Raw genomic sequence first — 17723 nt, forward strand, 5'->3', positions numbered from 1 at the left:
ATCTGGCACTATAGCAGGAAGGCTACATTAGCATAACCTGTCTTGCTATCCCATGATTTCAATTTTAAGTGGCCTGCTGATTTCTTTAAAACAAATAATGTCTGTCTTTCATTAGACATTTTGTATCCTTATACTTCTAATGGCACTGAAAAAAAAAAAATTGCTATGAGCCCTTTGTTGATATTTGATATCTACCTTTTTTAATATTTTCATCTATACTAAGCTCAAGTTGTCCCATCTTTGTAGCCAAAATAATAAATGAATGATCACAGACTTTCAATTAAGTTTTTGGCCAATGACACACACAGACAGTGATGCTGCTGGATTATTTAGCAAACCCATATGGTTTGCTTAATGTTATTATTGACATTTAATAATGATTTACCAGTTCTAAAGACATTTCCATTACCTTGCATTTCAAATAATTACTTCATTACATACCTGTTAATGCAAGAATAAGCATGGTATATTAACGTTAACAAATACTTTGAGTTGAAGTTTCCATAGTAACTTCCATCCATTGCCTTGTGGGCTTATGTGCTCTAATTTATGCATTTTTAACATCCCCTCTCTGCTCTTTTATCTACCAACAGCTAGTAAATAAAAAGAGAAAAATTATCATTATTTCTATATTTAGGCACTCAGAAAAAATGGTAGGACAGCTGAATACACATATACACATATCTTGAGATAAACAGAATCTCATATTATGATCATACATACTCAGTATGCAACATTAAAATAAACTATTTTCCTGAAAGCCAGATTAAAGACAATGGGTTCTGTTACTGCTGGCATGATGTCTTATTGCAACTGTAGGTTCTTAAAAGAGTAGAGAATATTTCCTCTTATCAGCTTTCGGCAGAACTGAAGTGTTACACTGCAGGGGACACACCATGCTTTCTTTTTTTCCTTTCTTTGAGAAATAGGAGGGTAAAAAGACAAGGGGATATGGTTCAGTATGCATGAAGAGGCATGGGCAAGGCTTCTTGGGGCTTTGAGACTGCTCTGGTGTCCAACGAAGGGCCAGCAAGGTTTTATCCCACATGAGTATCTAAGACTGCAGACACACAACTGTTTCTTCGGTCCTGGTCAAAAGCAAAGTTATGCAAATGGGTAACTTCAAATGGGATTAATCTAAAGTTAAGATGATGCATAAAAGACTGAAAGACCAGGGCTTCTATTGTATGGGAAGAACTCTTTCTGTATGTGCTTGCACACTAATAGAACAGTGGGACTCCGATCCTAATTTTCTGGGTGTTCCCACCATAAAAATTGCTACAATGTTTCTATTACTTAATCAGCTAACACCCAATTGATTTATACAGTATTTAAGGAATGAAAACAATTCATCTGTTTGCTAAAAGAAAGTATAGATCTACATATCTTAAGATACACAAAAACTGATGGGAATTTTTAAGAGATTGTCTCTCCGATGATATGACATTTGCTAAATAGTATATCTACCCTATTAGTCTTATGTGGTCATTAACAAGAGAGAAAGGAAAGGAAAACAGGCATTTAAGAATAAGAGAAAAAGGAGTGAATGACAAAAAGAAAAATGACTGGTAGAATGTAGGGTACTTGTTTCTAAGTCCGCACAACAACTGAAAGGAAAAAGAAATGAGCAGAAAGAGGAAAAAAAAGAGAGGGTAATCCGCAGCCTTTCTGTATTCTTGTAAGTGCCGAGTTACTACTATACTGAAAGAAACATTATTTACTGATTTTGGAAGTGAAAGTCTTTTCACTGATGTTGTCTAAGTTTTTGTATACTGTAAGAAAAAAAAAAAAAAGAGTGTGGAAAATATTTGAAGGAAATACAGAAAATTCTAAACAAAAAGGAGTTATCAGTACCACAGGACAAGCAGTCTGGGACACAAAGCAGCAAGTATTCCACTCTCTTGGTTTCCCTTAGAGTCGTACCCAGCGCTCAAAAGAAACCAGTTCTGCTTAGCAGATAAGACCTGATGAGATCACAGCTCACAGAAAAACACTGCAACCTGCTAAGTACTTGTTGCCAAGGTTTGTGAACACTTAAAACAAATTAATTAAAACAAAGCTATAAGTGTCTGAGTTTAATGCACGAGGAATAAAATGGGTTATTTTAATTTATTTCTGAAATGTTTTATTTTATGCTGCTTCCTGGGCTTCCCATTGTATCCCATGATCTTTGTACCTCTCATAGACAGGCTCTCTTCAGCTTGTAAAATAGCTTAAATATTATCACTGTTCAATAAAGAAGAATTATTAATAAAATTTATTTACTCATCATGGTGATGATGAATGCAGCAAAGCTTTCACTTCATCTTCTGTCTCATCAGTGAACTGGGTAATGCTCTGTCAGCTCCACATCAGTGAATTCTGTTCCTTCCATATAAATCTACATAGGACAAGTAATAGAAGAGGTGCCCTCTTTAAAAGGTACTTCTCTTTCCTATTCTCCCATAGTGTGTAGAAGCAGATATTTTTTTTTAATCTTATTGGCCAGCATTAATTAAAAATCTGAACAGAAGCAGCTGAAAGATGCATCAATGAATGGAAGACTGGAATAAAATATGGGAAGAAGTGGACAAGCTAGAAATTAGAGAGACAGAAATGGAAAACAATTCACCAGTGCAAAGTAAAAGGCCTTAATAGTCATATTCTTTGATGAAAGATGAGCAGTTTGAGAGGGAAAAGGAGAAAGATGATATACTACTATAAATTATGCCTTTATTAAAAAGCATTTACATTTCTGGTAAATATAAACAAGTATTAATATTGCTGTAGCGCTGAGATATCTCCCCAAACACTCCCTGGTATGACTCCAATAATCTGTGGTCCACTAACATGAATCAACAACTGCCAGAATGGAGGTGGAAAGGCTAATATTTTTTCTAGTTACAATCATCATAGTAAAACATCAAATGATTAGAAGAGATATTTAAGCAAAAAGGCAAAGGTCATGACCATATGGTTGCACATTAATCATAAATAAGGCTGGGCTTGAAACCAGAAAAAAATTAATCCTTAAGAGAGTGAAGTTCTGGAACAAGATTTTAAAAGAAGCCCTTGTTGCTTTACATGATGTTACCTGCACAATAAGCAATACTTACTGACTCATATGTCTTTCTTTTAAGAAAGAAAAAAGGAGGGTTGTAATTTTAAAAAAAAAAAAAAAAAAAAAGAGAGAGAAACCCAAAGAAAACCCAAACATCTTTACTGAAAGATGTTGAAATATTTTCCAAAAAAGAAAAAATTACTGTTTAAAAATTAAGGTAATCATTAGCAATGATATTTCTTTGAAAACATATAGAAAAGAACCAAAGAAAAAAAGAATTTAGTATCCTGTAGAATTAGGTATTCTGTATCCAACTGTAGATACATGCTGAAGGGAAAGTCAAGAGTGGTAAAATCCTCTCTTTATTTTAGTAAGAGCAGCATTTAAAATTCAAAGTTGATTCCTTAAATCTACTTTTTCACACTTCAGTAAGTGGCTCAACTTTCAAAACATTTTAGGCATACAAAAAATCATGCATCAGAACTACCTCAAAGGAATGAATGATCACCTCAAAGTGAATTACCTCAAAAGGAAAGCAGAGCATTTCAGTAACATGTTACTATATTCCAGTGTCCCATAAACAGAGATTAAGGGCTACCACTGCATCTTGGGAAAATTAATTTACAAGTCACTGGAGTCTTAAGAAATTTACACTAGTGACTACATGGCCAACTACATGGCCTGACCTGCACTGATAAAAATTGATGATGTTGAACAGTATTCCTTTTCTCATACTGTTAAAAGATTTCATAACAGATAACCAGAGGTGGAGCAGATTATGAAACAGTAGGGCTATAACAAAAAAACAACATTTATTATCTTCCCAAATGATATGCTGGAATAACAGCACATTGAATAGAGATAGCCAACGATAATCTTGTACCATAAGCAGTTTAAGAAAAATAAATGTTTCCCTAGCCCTTATTTCATTGTATTAGATATGTCCTAGGAAGTCACTGGGAGTTCCTGTACACTCTGCAAGCAAAAAAAATCAAATACCATTTATAATCTTTCTTGTTCTCAGTTGAGAGTTGTTTCATACTTGTATCTGAGGAAATGTTGTTGTGATGGCATATTACATTATTGTGAATCTAATGATCATAGGCTAGAATGATAATACTTCTACCAACTTTCAGATCTGTGCAAAACTATTTAATAAACCTTCATTATCACTGCCACTAAAAGATAACACTTTGAAGAACCTGGAGTTAATTTCTTAAACCAGAATTTTTCACTCAAGCAAACATCTGGAAAAGCAAAAAAAAAATCTGAATTTTCAGAAAGTTAAATAATGGTCAGTACCATTGATTTGCCATGTTTTAAGGTACCACCCATTTCCAGTGACTATACTGAAAACTAATTTCTACCTTTCATGGTAGAATAATTATAGGAGCACATTTTATGATTGCTTGGTACAAAAGGTTCCCTTCTTCGAGTGTACCAGTGAGCTAAATTTAGTTGACATTCCAATACATTTTGTATTTCTTTAATGACAATGTTCCATTAATGCAGTTACAGCATTACAGCATAAATGGAAAAAAATGTAAGTTGGTTACAGTATGACATATGTGCCTATGTTTTTGACTCTAGCCTTCTTTATTTCCACCAAGGTACCCTTGAACAACCTGTTTATTATAATAATTGTCCCAATTCAGAAGACTGGATCTACTAGATCTGAATTTTCACTTACACTTCTCTCTAGAAAAACAACAAGGGGAACAGCAATAGATTGTTTTTTAATGGTATAATCAAGATCTGGAAAAAAAAAAAAAGTATGCTAGTTCATACTGTTTTGAATTGCATAGTTGATATACAGCCAAATATTCTTCAATCAAAAGGATGTTGATTTTTGTAGAGGGGCACACAGATGAGTTCATAAGTGAAGAGTTATCAGACACCGTTTTCAATCAAGCGATAATGAGGGCAATCCAACCTGCCAACTTTGTTACAAACTTTATGCTTTCTGTAACTTTTTGGACCGTTTTCTGAAAATGAATATCTCATCATTAAGGATGTGCTTCATAGCAGATGGATTATTAGGAGGGAAGTACATTTCCAACTCAGAGTATGACAGGCATGGTGACGCACACAGCTGTGTGTCATTGATGAAGGAAGGCAAAACTAACAATTCCCAGATAAAGAATATCGCTTAGGTGAAACGGAAGTGCAAAATTTGACATTGAACTTATAAATTACTTATGTCAGGAAGTTTGGTTCAGAAAAAGAACCTTAAAAGGTAGTTATAAATCATTGTTTTTATACCTGCTATCAATAAATTGATACAAAATGAATTTGAAAAGACTATATTCCAGGAGAACTTTCAGTTAAAAAGGTTATCTCTAAGTTTTCACATTTTACAATTTAACGCTAATGAAATAAAATTGTATTTTCTTAACAGAAATAGAGCGGTCTGCTTATGGTATGACACAGAGATTCATTGCTAAACCCTATATATTTTTCAAAGTATTTCTTTAACAAAAATTTTTGAAAGGGCCTATTGTTTGGAGAAGCATCTTCTGGCACAAATCACTGCAGCAAAAGAGCTTCTCCAAACAGAAAAGATGGGCATTTCCAAAAATAACCATACATTTGGTAAATAAACAAATGTTGAATTTGCACAGAAAAAATGTTGATATTAATTTGCCTTTTGTTCAGTTCCAAAATGTCATAATTTGCATGACAAGGAAGTAGAGAGGAAAATATTACACATTTTTCATTTTCCTCTTCAGAAATTGAGGGGGGCAGAAAAAAAACAACTGTGTTCCCTGCCACTTTAACAGTCTGTGCATATTTTCGCATAATCATAGAATCACAGAGTTGTCTAGGTTGGAAGGGACCTTTAAGATCATCAGGGCCAACCATCAACCTAACATTGTGAAAACCACCACTAAATCATGTCTTTCAGCCCCACATCTACACACCTTTTAAATACCTCCAGGGATGGGGACTCCACCACTTCCCTGGGCGGTCTGTTCGAATGCTTAACAACCCTTTCGGTGAAGAACTTTTTCTTAATATCCAATCTAAACCTCCCCTGGCATAACTTGAGGCCATTTCCTCTTGTCCTATTGCTTGTCCCTAGTGAGAAGAGACCAACCCCCACCACTCTACAACCTACTTTCAGGTAGTTGTAGAGAGCGATAAGGTCTCCCCTCAGCTTCCTTTTCTCCAGGCTAAACAACCCCAGTTCCCTCCTCATCAGACTTGTTCTCTCAATCCTTCACCAGCTTGATTGCCCTTCTCTGGACACACTTAAGCAACTTCATGTCTTTCTTGTAGTGAAGGGCGCAAAACTGAACACAGTACTCGATGCAGCCTCACCAGTGCTGAGTACAGGGGAATGATCACTTCCCTAGTCCAGTTCACCACACTGCTCCAATCAGTATCTCCTAGACTGCTGATCACATGAAAGCATCTTTCCTCCTGTGACACATATTCATCTTTCAGAATTTTCACCCAATTCTGTGCTCCATCCAAAGCATTCAACAATTATTTGCTGAACTTGACCACAGTTTTCTGTCTCTACATTGATCATACAACAATCATTTCTTTCCAATAACCCCATGGATGCTGTCATGATAAAGTTCCTAAATAAATGTCATCATATTGAACAGATTCCAGTCTTTTCCACCTGATGATGCTCCAGTTTATATATCAGGTGCTCACAGCTAAGTACCCGAGATAATAAAAAGAGCTCTGCTGATGTACATGAGCTGCTTGGGTTTAAGTATAAATCCGTTTTTAAAATACTTAATAAAACTCCTGTGAAGATTTATTGCATGCAAAGTATAATATTTATAGAAAAAATGCAAAACATTTAGTTGGAGACCTATTGGTATCTCTCTATTCCTGACAGACAACTTGTAAATATATTTTCTTTTTTTTTTTACCTAATTAAAAGCATGTGAAGAAACATAAACTATGACATACTCATAAATCAGCCTGTTTTAACCTTGAATACATGGACTTATACATGTGTCCTCCTTTTACATAACGTAAAAAACCAAATTACAAACTCTAATACTCTAATACAAATACTGAATGCAAACAGTGGGAAATATCTGATTACGTATCATTTTTATGGTTCCCGAGTCAGCCGTCCTGTAGGGTAAGATGATTATGACAATGATAATAATGGCAACACATGTGTGAATGATAGTGCAATCTCAGAAAGAGTAAGACCAGGCTATATAGTTTTTCACAGGTGTTATTATTTCTCTGTCCTCATTGGTATTCAACACTGATGCCACTCAGACTTCAAGCTAAGTATATGCTTAAGTAATCTGCTGAATGGCCTTCATACTATGTACTTGTTTGACTTCGCTTGTATTTTATCTCGTGGCAGACAAAGTGGACAGAACCAAGAGACAGAATAACTTGTCATGTTTGCCCACATCTTGTTTTGAAGAAGCATTTTTAAAGAGCTTATAGAAGTTTAATGAAGCTTTAATCTTTAAAAGTTCAAACACTATGGACTGTTGCATAATCTATTATGTCAATAGGTTCTTTGCAACCAGAGTTTTTTTTGTAAAAGGACAATCAGAATGTCATTACAGAATATGAGATAAATTTGATACGCATTAGATGCTCTTGCAGTATAAAATTAGTCCTGCTTGTTTCTTGTCTGACTCTGTGCAGATATGGTAAAGCCAGTCACACAATAATTTAATCTGTTAGGAGATTTCAACATAGCACAAAGTATAATCCAGCAGAAAAATAGACATTTCAGAAGATCTGCATAGCTACATTAGGTTGGCATTCTGCCTGGGTTTCTCAGCAATATAAGCAGCCCAGGAGAAATTCCGCTACACTGTTACTATCACTCAAATTGCTCGCTCTTAATTAATACCCATTAACCCTTTTAGAACTTTATAAGTGTACAACCAACACAAGCAGCAATGAACAGACCCGATGACTGTTTAATACCACCACGTTTCTGAATGATTGGTGCTGGGATGGGTAGGAAACCAATGGGCTATACAGTGCCATTTGCTCTTTTACTTTGTGTTATTCTTCATCTGACAGCATCAGCTTCCTAAAAAATACCGAGACACTGATGCTTTCAGTCTATGGAAGGTCACGCACGGGCCTATCAATATATCATCTTTCACAGATGCAACGTATTGTATGGAGTATAAAGAAACCCTACCTGCAGCTCTGCCAGAAAGCACCCATTATGACAAGAGAGACAGACAGACTTTTCCGATTTAGACTTAATATTCACTGGAGCAGGCAGATGCTGGGGTTTTTTAAGCAATATCCTTTATAGGCTACCTACTGTAGATGTGGGGGATAATTCTTTGCTTCCTTTGTTTAGAGGTACAGTTCAGCTCAGCCTGAACTGCATGAAGAACAGTTTTGAGGTATTCCTCACCCAGGAAATGTGTTAAATCTGCAAATGGCAATGCTGGGATTTGAAGAAATGCAGGTCCACAGCAGATTCCCCAGTAAACACTGAGGACAACACATATGTGCCAAGCTTTTATCATAGTAGTCAGGGGAGGCAGACATGTTTTCAGATGGAGGAAAAAAAATTTCTAACCTATGTAAAAAAAATTGGGGTTCATTCTTGAAATGAAGGCCCTAAGGGAACTTATCACAATGCCTCCAATCTTTTATCCTTTTTCATGGCACAGAAACATAGAAGAAGAACAAATTACGTTCATAAGCTAGTGAACCAATGAAATGAGAAAACATGAGGAAAACAAGCTGACTCCTTCAGAGCTCTCTTTTGTGCTGCATTGAGTCTAAAGAGAAAACTCTTTTTGTTGTGAGATTTTATTCTGTGTTCACTAACATTTTATGCATATTTTAGAGGTCTCCAGGGGAAAGGTATCTGCCAATTCCGAAAGCATTTCTAATTAATTAAAAAGCTTTTGTTGCTATGTTCTTACTGCATTTTCTGTAGCATTTTCATGCTAAGGCTTCTTGAATTATATTTAAAAGCCAGTAATCATAAGGAACTTTGATGAGGATTTTCAACACAAGACTTCCAAGTTTAGGTGCTGTTGTATCCCTTTAGACAGCCTAACAGCTAGCTTAATTTAAAAAAATAGTAAGCATCAAGAAGTTTCAAATTAATTCCTAAGGACTGCCTTACTAAAGGTCTATCTAACCCCGCAACCTGTTGTTCACAACAATTAGTAGCAGGCGCTGAGGAAAATTGAGGGAAGCACAGCACAGGCATACAGAGATACCCTCCTGAATGCCCTCGAGGTATCCAGCAGCTGCAGCTCAAAGGACTTCAGAAAGCAAATTCCCCCAGAGGAATGGAAAAGTGAAGATCCTGCTTTACTGTATCTCAAAGGGATGAGAGAAAGGAATGTTTTCTGAGAAGACTGTATCAATCGCTTCCACATATGCATTTCCTCTAACATCACATGCACATCCTCTCTTTTTTTCAGCTTTCTTAAAGATTTTGTTTCGGTTTATAAGCATTGTAACAAATCTTTCCTTTTTACTTACTAAACTGATTGAAGAACACACCTTTTTTAACTGCCTCCACAACATTTCAGCCATGGATAACCTATGAAACAGCACAAACAATGAGAGTCCCATCAAATTATGACAGTGAAAGTTACATTACATAAAATAACACCAATGATGTATAGTCCAGAGACCTACGTGTAAGCACATTTTGACATGAACAATGAATCCACCTGAGCAATAACTAATTCTAATAATAAAAAAAAAAACTCAAAGAAAAGAATGAACATTTTTTTTTACATTACAGAAACGAGGGAGTACAGCCATGCCTGAGAGAAAACAGCAACCTGTGCTGTTTGGCAATATAAATACTATTATATACTCCAAGCCAAAAGAATTATGAGACAGAACTGACGGACAGAGAGAGAGGATACATACTTTGTGTTTCCACTTATATAACTTCCCAAACAGTATACATTGCAGGAAAAGTGTAATAAAAGGGGGAAGCAGCAGGTTGTTTTTCAGCGTACAGTTTCTGTAGTAACTTATCTCTCTTTCACTCCCCTTCACTGTCTCCTCCAAAGTGGTGTGGTATTTTCAATGGCAAAGAGGAGCTAAAACGCTAAAACTAAAAATACTGTTTTCTAAAAAACGGACCTAACTTAATTGCATTGGGGATTTTTCAACCATTGAAAAAGAAGTCCAGTTTCAGAAGTGCAATATAATACAATCACATCAAGACAGTAGTAAGAAGTTCAAACAAGCAAAGCTTGGTTTGTTTCTCACACCAGCATCCATCCAATAACAGTGTCTGCTAGTTTCTATCCTAAAGTTGTGAGCTCTCAAGATGCCCTTTCATATCCTAGCCCAGATTGTGGTCGTGGGAAGTGTTTTGACTTTTTTAAAACAAGTTTGGTCATTAGCCTAAAGATAGTGATGCTTATCAGTTCATCAAGAAGTCTGGGTAGCTGTTTTTATTGTTTTAAACACTTGAATTGGTCTTCTCAGTTTAATTGCATGTTCACAAAAGCATACTAAAACATAGATGCTAGAAGAGTTGAGTTCACGTCCATAATAAGCATTTTTCTTTAATCTATCAAATCAAATTTAACTATTTTCTTTATCATGGTAGTAATATTTCAATGGTCTTTATGTCACTTTCATGAAACACCCTGTGTCCAAACATCATAGTGCCCTCTTCTTGAAGGACCATACATTAATATGCATGCAAGTTCATGGTCGTTGAGTTTCATATGAGAGGAAATATACTGAGAGGAGCTTGTTCCGTTGAAGACAGCAAGAATATTCACAACTAATACCATTTTTATGAGACACCTGGATGTTACACCACAATAAAATATATTTCAGCTAGCAAGGTTTTGTTTATCTGGGAAACTGTGAATTACCAGCATGTGCAATACAAACTTTAAAAAGTGACTTTTTCTGCAGACAGCAACTGTTTTCCATGAAAATCTTTCAAAAACCAACCACTTCCACTGTACTTACTTAACCTAGAGTTAACCTAGAGGGAACATCTTAGCACAGTGATCAAGGCTGCAGAGCTGAAATGCAAACTTCTTTCACTCTGGTTACAATCATTTAACTAGCTCAGCCTTTGTAGAGTAGTGATGAAAATTCCACACATTCATTTTGAATTAAAACCAACAATGTCTCTATGAAATATTTCACAAGAATTTCTTAGAATTTTTTTGCTAGTGAATTAGATTTGTTGAAATCGAGCTTTTCCCATAAACAGTTTTTGAGAACCTAGTTTCCTTAATTAAAAAAAAAAAAATCTATGAAAATTAAAAAAAGTTGCACCCACAGAAAGCTCCCCATTGTCTCTGTAGCTAGGGACACACATGCAAGATTCTTTTGTGACTTTAAAGCTAACACAAAACTGGCAACATAGCACAAATAAGTGGTCTGTGCTTCTGGTTCTGTTTATTCTATTATATTTCAGCTTAATCTAAAGTCCAGAGGATTTCAGTCAGAAGAAGAGGTCAGTTGTTTTTCTTTTCAATTAAACCAGAAGTCTTAAAATACATTGCAAATGTAAGGTGGGCAGGTATCTGTATCTCTATTAAAAATTAAGGAACCTGAGAGGAGATACCTTAAGAGACTTTCTCAAGGTCACACGCAGTGAGAAACAGCCTGCCAGTACATTGCCTACCAAGCCCAGAAAGACAAAAAATACACAGACATACAGACAAATCCATACATCTATATAAGTTTTCAAAAGATTGTACTTAAGTATTTCTTTTAATTCCAGAACAATCCAATGTTTGCAGCTATAATGGTAAAGATAAATGATCAGTTTGCAGGCTGATGATCAAACTCGGTTTGAATGCTGAACTCATTAAGGGCTTGGGAGAAGCATACAAACCACCCCGCATCGGTGGTCTGTTACTAAAATATGGATCGTGCTATGCAATGCACCAGACTGCATAGGTACTCACGCTGATACAGAAAGAACAACGTGCCTCAAAAACCATCTGCCACATAGCTAAATAACCAGAGATTATATCTTTAACTTACCATCCTCTATTTCTGACATTCAACAGCTTTGGAAGAAGATACGTGAGAAGTTCCTAAGTTGTTTGGGGTTTTTTTGCCTTTTACAAGTAACAAGCAAGTAACAAGGATAACTTCTTAAATGTAGAACAAAGTGCAAGGTAATGTTAATTATTGATTAATATAAAAGCATATTTTTAAGGCACGAGATATGATTGAGGTCATACATTATAATAATTAATGACTGCTTTCCAGAAAGCATCCACTTTGCTTGTAAAATCATGTTCATCTAAGAATTAATTAATTAAATTAAAAGCTTTATGAAAATATAAAAGGACAATAATCAGGAAATCGGGTTAGCAGTTTGCCTTAATTTGTACGAAGAGAATTTGTATAATTGATTAGTCTGAGAGCAATTACAGAGCTGGCAAAGCCCTCAAACAAGAACCAACTTAAGAATGGCATATTTGTAATTGGTTTGTATTCATCTTTCCAGCACACTTATTTGCAAAATAATAGCCAAAATTGCTGTTCCATTTTCTGGTATACGAAGGAAACAATTAATATTATGCATATGCAAAAATATGTGCTCTGAACACACCCTACTATCAGTCCAGGCTGCCTGTGAATAACGCTGAGACTACTTCAACTTGGCTCAAACAGGGTTGCATTCCACCTGGTTTATAGGCAGTCTGAAAAAGGCCTCGGACAATATTGTGCATCACACCCTTTTTTATGTTTCAGAAATCATCGCCCTCTTTCTTCTGTGATCTTCAGAGGTGTCACACGGGGGATTTTGGTTGTGTTTTTTTCCTCCAGAAGTTGCAGTGATGACCCGATGTCATCAGAGCGAATGCTTGCAAGGAACAACCCCACTACATCATTTGCAATTGAATTCACAACAGTAATGCCTTTCACATGTGGGAGGCTGGAAAGAAAATTTACCTGTAATACTACATAAAATACTTGATGGGCCACATCTGGCCTGCAGCATCTCAGATGTGCATTTACCCAGCAATACAGGGGTTGGAGTAGTATTTGTGAAAGAACGCTAAAGAGACTTTTACCACTCAGCATTATCTCTGGCCACGGAAGCATACAACTTGGCCACAGGTACACATCACCCTTTCTATCTGATTGAAGGGGAAAAATGAAATTCTGACCCGCTAAACAGTCTTGAAACAGCAATGTCTTAACCACACAACAAATTCTCAGTAATTATCACCGTCCAGCAACTAACCATACCCACTCCCCATACAACAGAATGTCTTCCATACAGACTTTGTGACCACATTATCTCAGTCCCTCCATCTCACATAATCCCCTGCATTTCTGAAACTAAACATGGATCACCCCTTCCCTGATGTATGTATGAGGTTAGTATGCTGTAAATCAGAAAAATGGAAAGCAAAGCAAACATAAACCATCACCAGGTCTCCCTATATCCTCGTAATAGACAGCTGAATTTACATCCGAGACAATGCTGTGGAAGCCAACAGGATCCTAAACAGGATTTTCTTTTGCAACACCAGCAGAGTTGTCATACATTACTCTGGACAGAGGCAATTTATAATTGTGTTTTGTAACAGTGATTGCTGCTTAATGATAGGTGCTTATTTCACCTTTTTGTATTACAGAAAGAGCTACAGATGATCAAAACTGGAGTGAGATTTTTGATGAAGATACAGTGGACAATGGAGCAAAGAAAATAATGTAATTCAAGATGTGTTGCTTATTTGAGGTTATTGCTATGACAGAGCACCAAATATACTATAGTAGAAAATTCAGACCATGAAAAGCACTGAAGGCAGAGTTGTTTGTATAAAGTCTATGAATATTATGCCCTTTTGTATCAGCAAACTTCGTAACTAAAAATGACAGAGGACTTATTTAAATAAGGGATGTGACCTCTGACCAGCAACATGAGAATATTACTATTTAAGAACTTGCTGAATCGGGCAAGATCAGAGTTACCTCTAAACACATTCTTCAATATCTTTTGGCTTTCACTATGTGCTTAAATTTAAGCTTGTATATGCAGAGTTTTTCCTCAATAAGGAGCTGCTATGATATCTCAATAGTAAGCAGATGTCCAAATGGGACACGGACATTGTGAGCTACTGGATTAAGAGTGGAGTGTTTTCCGTCCAGACAAATGAAGAACCTATGGAAAATCAAGGGTAAGATTTTCAAATATACAGAGAGATACAGCAGCACTAAAACACCTGTGGACTATAATCAATCCAAAGAAGAATTGCAGGAGAAAGCCTGTTAGCAGAAACTTTAATATGCTATCGCATATGTAGAGCACAGCTTACAAGCATAGAGCAAAGCCTTTAGAAGGAAGAGCTTTCATAGATAAAGCTGAAGTCTTTTACTATGTTGTTTTGTTCTGTGTAGGTGCAGTAAGACATTACCAGAAATAAAGGCATTTAAAAACATGGATATACAAATTTGTAATACTTCAATTCCAGCTACTGCTTCACCAAATCTGCGATTGTAACTGTCCAGGCTCTGTAAACAAGGATCAGTAGTGGGAAAGCTCCCATACAAAGTCAGTGTGAATAAATACACTAAATGTCCTGGATATATGATGTCTCCCACTTTCTTGTACAAAAGTGCATATCTTATACCAATTCCTGGCTTCCTAGGGAGAAGCTGCAGCATTGCCCTTCAGTCCCCAGCTCAGACAACACTGCCTGGCAGAGGGGAAGCCAGGGTACTACTTCTTCAATACAATTACACAGACACCCACAAAAGCAGCCCTACACAGAAAACCAGGTCATATCTGCAAACAGATTTTCATGACATGACTCCACCAGTTCTATCTAGGACAGTTATGTTTACAAAAGGTGAAGACTTTCTAGGAAACACCATTCTCAGTGCCAAATTGCCTTTTTTTTTTCATACACGCTCTTAAGAACATAAAATGCAGGTGCTTTTGGCCCTACCAGTTACACAAGGAAGCAGTACAATTGAATCCACAGAAGATTGTTACACTAATAGTCTACTGTGGTAGACTTTCTTGAAGACATCCTAATTAGTTCACTAATTATTCTCTAAATAGGGTGAATATTCTCATATCTAAAATCAAAGTTACTTAATTTTTTCATATCATGTATGCATCCACTTTCTATGAATAGTCTGAGTTCAATATGAAAATGTAGGCAAGAAGAAAAAGGTAGCAGATGAAATACAGATTTGACAAACATAAGGTAGTCAACAATTAACAAAGTAGTATGAACTACTGAGTCATACTTCTTCAATTTAAATGTACTGCATCAAACTCAGAAAAAAAGAAAGACAACCAAGGCTTTGGTGTAGGCAAATGAGTTAAAACAGTGTCAAGTTCAATGTCAATGAAGACAGCAAAGACTGGAAGCATCCACAGTTAGTGAAAACACCGTAAGTATGATGGGGGTTTTTACATGCATTCAGATGGAGCTTTATTCTGGTTAGTCTATCTGAGAAGGAATTTTACAAGCAACAAAATAATGCAGAGATAAAGTCAACGTCAAAAACAAATTTGTGAATAGGAAAACTATTTAAGATGAAGTAATTAATAAGGAAATGCTGCTAAGAAGAAATCATTGTTATACATGTCCACAGTGGATAAGAATAGAAGAAAGCTATCCTGTGTCTGGCTGGGATGGAGTTAATTTTCTTCATAGGAGCCCATGTGGTGCTGTGTCTTGGATTTGTGACTAAAACAGTGTTGGTAACACCAATGTTTGGGTTACTGCTGAGCAGTGCTTGCACAGCGCAAGGATTTCTCATTTTCTTACTCTGGCCCTGCCAGCAAGTAGGCAGGGGGTGGGCAAGAAGCTGGGAGGGGACACAGCTGGGAGAGCTGGCTCAAATTAGCCAAAGGGATATTTCATGCCATATAATATCATGCTCAACAATAAAGACTGGGGTTTTGTCTTCCAAAGTAGCTGTTGCTCACAGACTGGCTGGGCATCAGTCTGTTTGTGGGAGGTGCTGAGCGATTGCCTTTGCATCACTTCGGTTTTTCCCCTGAGCTTTAAAAAAAAAAATCCCTAAAAACAAAAACAAAACACACAAGCACAAACACACACCACAGAAAAAACAAATAAAAGAATCCCATCAAACTTCTAGTGACATACATTTCTTCCTTCCACTACCCTGATTATCAATGTGGAATATTTATTACAGGGAAAAAGTCTTCTCTGTTATTAAGATCAAAGTATTCCTAAATATTCTGAAGAAAAATTTGACTTCAAATTTCTGAGATCATTTTCATTAGATAACCGGTTTTAATTAGCATAGTGGTTGATCACTAGGGACAAACTTTGCTGCATACAAAAATAAACAGTGGGAAAATACTGACAGCATTAGTTTTTTTAAAAACACATATGAACAGTTATATACCATATACAATACATACATATAGGCACAATATACAAATGTGTGTATACACACAAGACTTGTTTTGAAAGACTAAGTTCTCAGCTGCTTTTTATATAATCGGATCTATTGATATTACTATACTTAGTTCAACAGAAGGGATAATTTCTTATTAAAATTGAAAGGATACAGTAAAATAGAGTATTAGTCATTAGACAAAACTGAAAAGCCAAATCATTCTTAACCATATGGTGGCTAAAAGTCAGTCAGTCTGCAAATACTGCAAGCCTCAGCTAGGGAAAGTGTATCTTAAACTAGAAACTGCCTTAAGGAATCGATTTGCTCATACAGACATGGTGACAATATGTTTGCTGTTTTTTTAAACCAGTGTCAGCACAAAATATAACTTACTTGCGAACTTATGAAATAGCAGTGAGCATACTTTTACTCTGCAAAACAATAAATCATTTTGCTTTTTCACCACTTGTTGTCCTGCACCACGTTATTTACATTACATATTATTTCCAAAGGTTAAATCCCATGAGTCAGAGGCAGGTTTATGTCACCTTTCCTCTCCCTGTTTGCACAAATTGCTATATCATGCTATACTGTAGAATCCTTAAGGGTCAGATCCAAAGTGAGGTTGGGAAAGAAATATTGTATTCACTTCAAGAGGCTTTGGAACAGAATACAATTTTGATTAGCAATTGGAAATGCAAGTCTTAAGATGCACTTGATTTTTCTCTCAGCAGAAAACTGGCATGATTTTGGTCTGATAAAACCGATTAAATAACTCATGTGAGTCACTGATAGACTACATTTGTAACTTTGTTGATATATTAGAAGATATTTTGAGTAGCATTACCATGCAACCAGGAGTTGGGAAATATGTGTATAAATACACATGCAAGTGTCCGGGGCCTGAGAGCTATATACATACACACACATGTATATTTACACACATACGTGTGTATGAATATATGAGCGTTGTAAAAAAAGTGTAATTTACCTCATTATGTTTTTATTGTTTTCTTTGCCCAGCTCAACATTGCTAATGATAAAATCATCCTGAAGGAGCTGACCCCCATCTTGCCATAATTACCTTTCTTCTTTACCTCTGTGATAGAGTTGTGCTTTCCTTTATTTTACAGTTATACGTGTCAGGGGAGTCTCCAATATGCTTACTCATTACTTTAAGAACATAGGCATGTAAGCAAATCCAAAACTTATCTTTGGCCAAAAAAAGGCTATCTAAAACCACTTTTCTTAGTTATTCGTGGCTTTGCCTTTATCCAGAATAAAGCATCCATAGGTGTGTACATCTCATTTTTCCAAACCTTAAGGTTAACCCAACTGCCTGAGCTTTGGCCTAGCC

This window comes from Charadrius vociferus, unplaced genomic scaffold (assembly GCF_000708025.1).
Source record: "Charadrius vociferus isolate BGI_N301 unplaced genomic scaffold, ASM70802v2 scaffold59, whole genome shotgun sequence".
NCBI classification, from domain to species: domain Eukaryota; kingdom Metazoa; phylum Chordata; class Aves; order Charadriiformes; family Charadriidae; genus Charadrius; species Charadrius vociferus.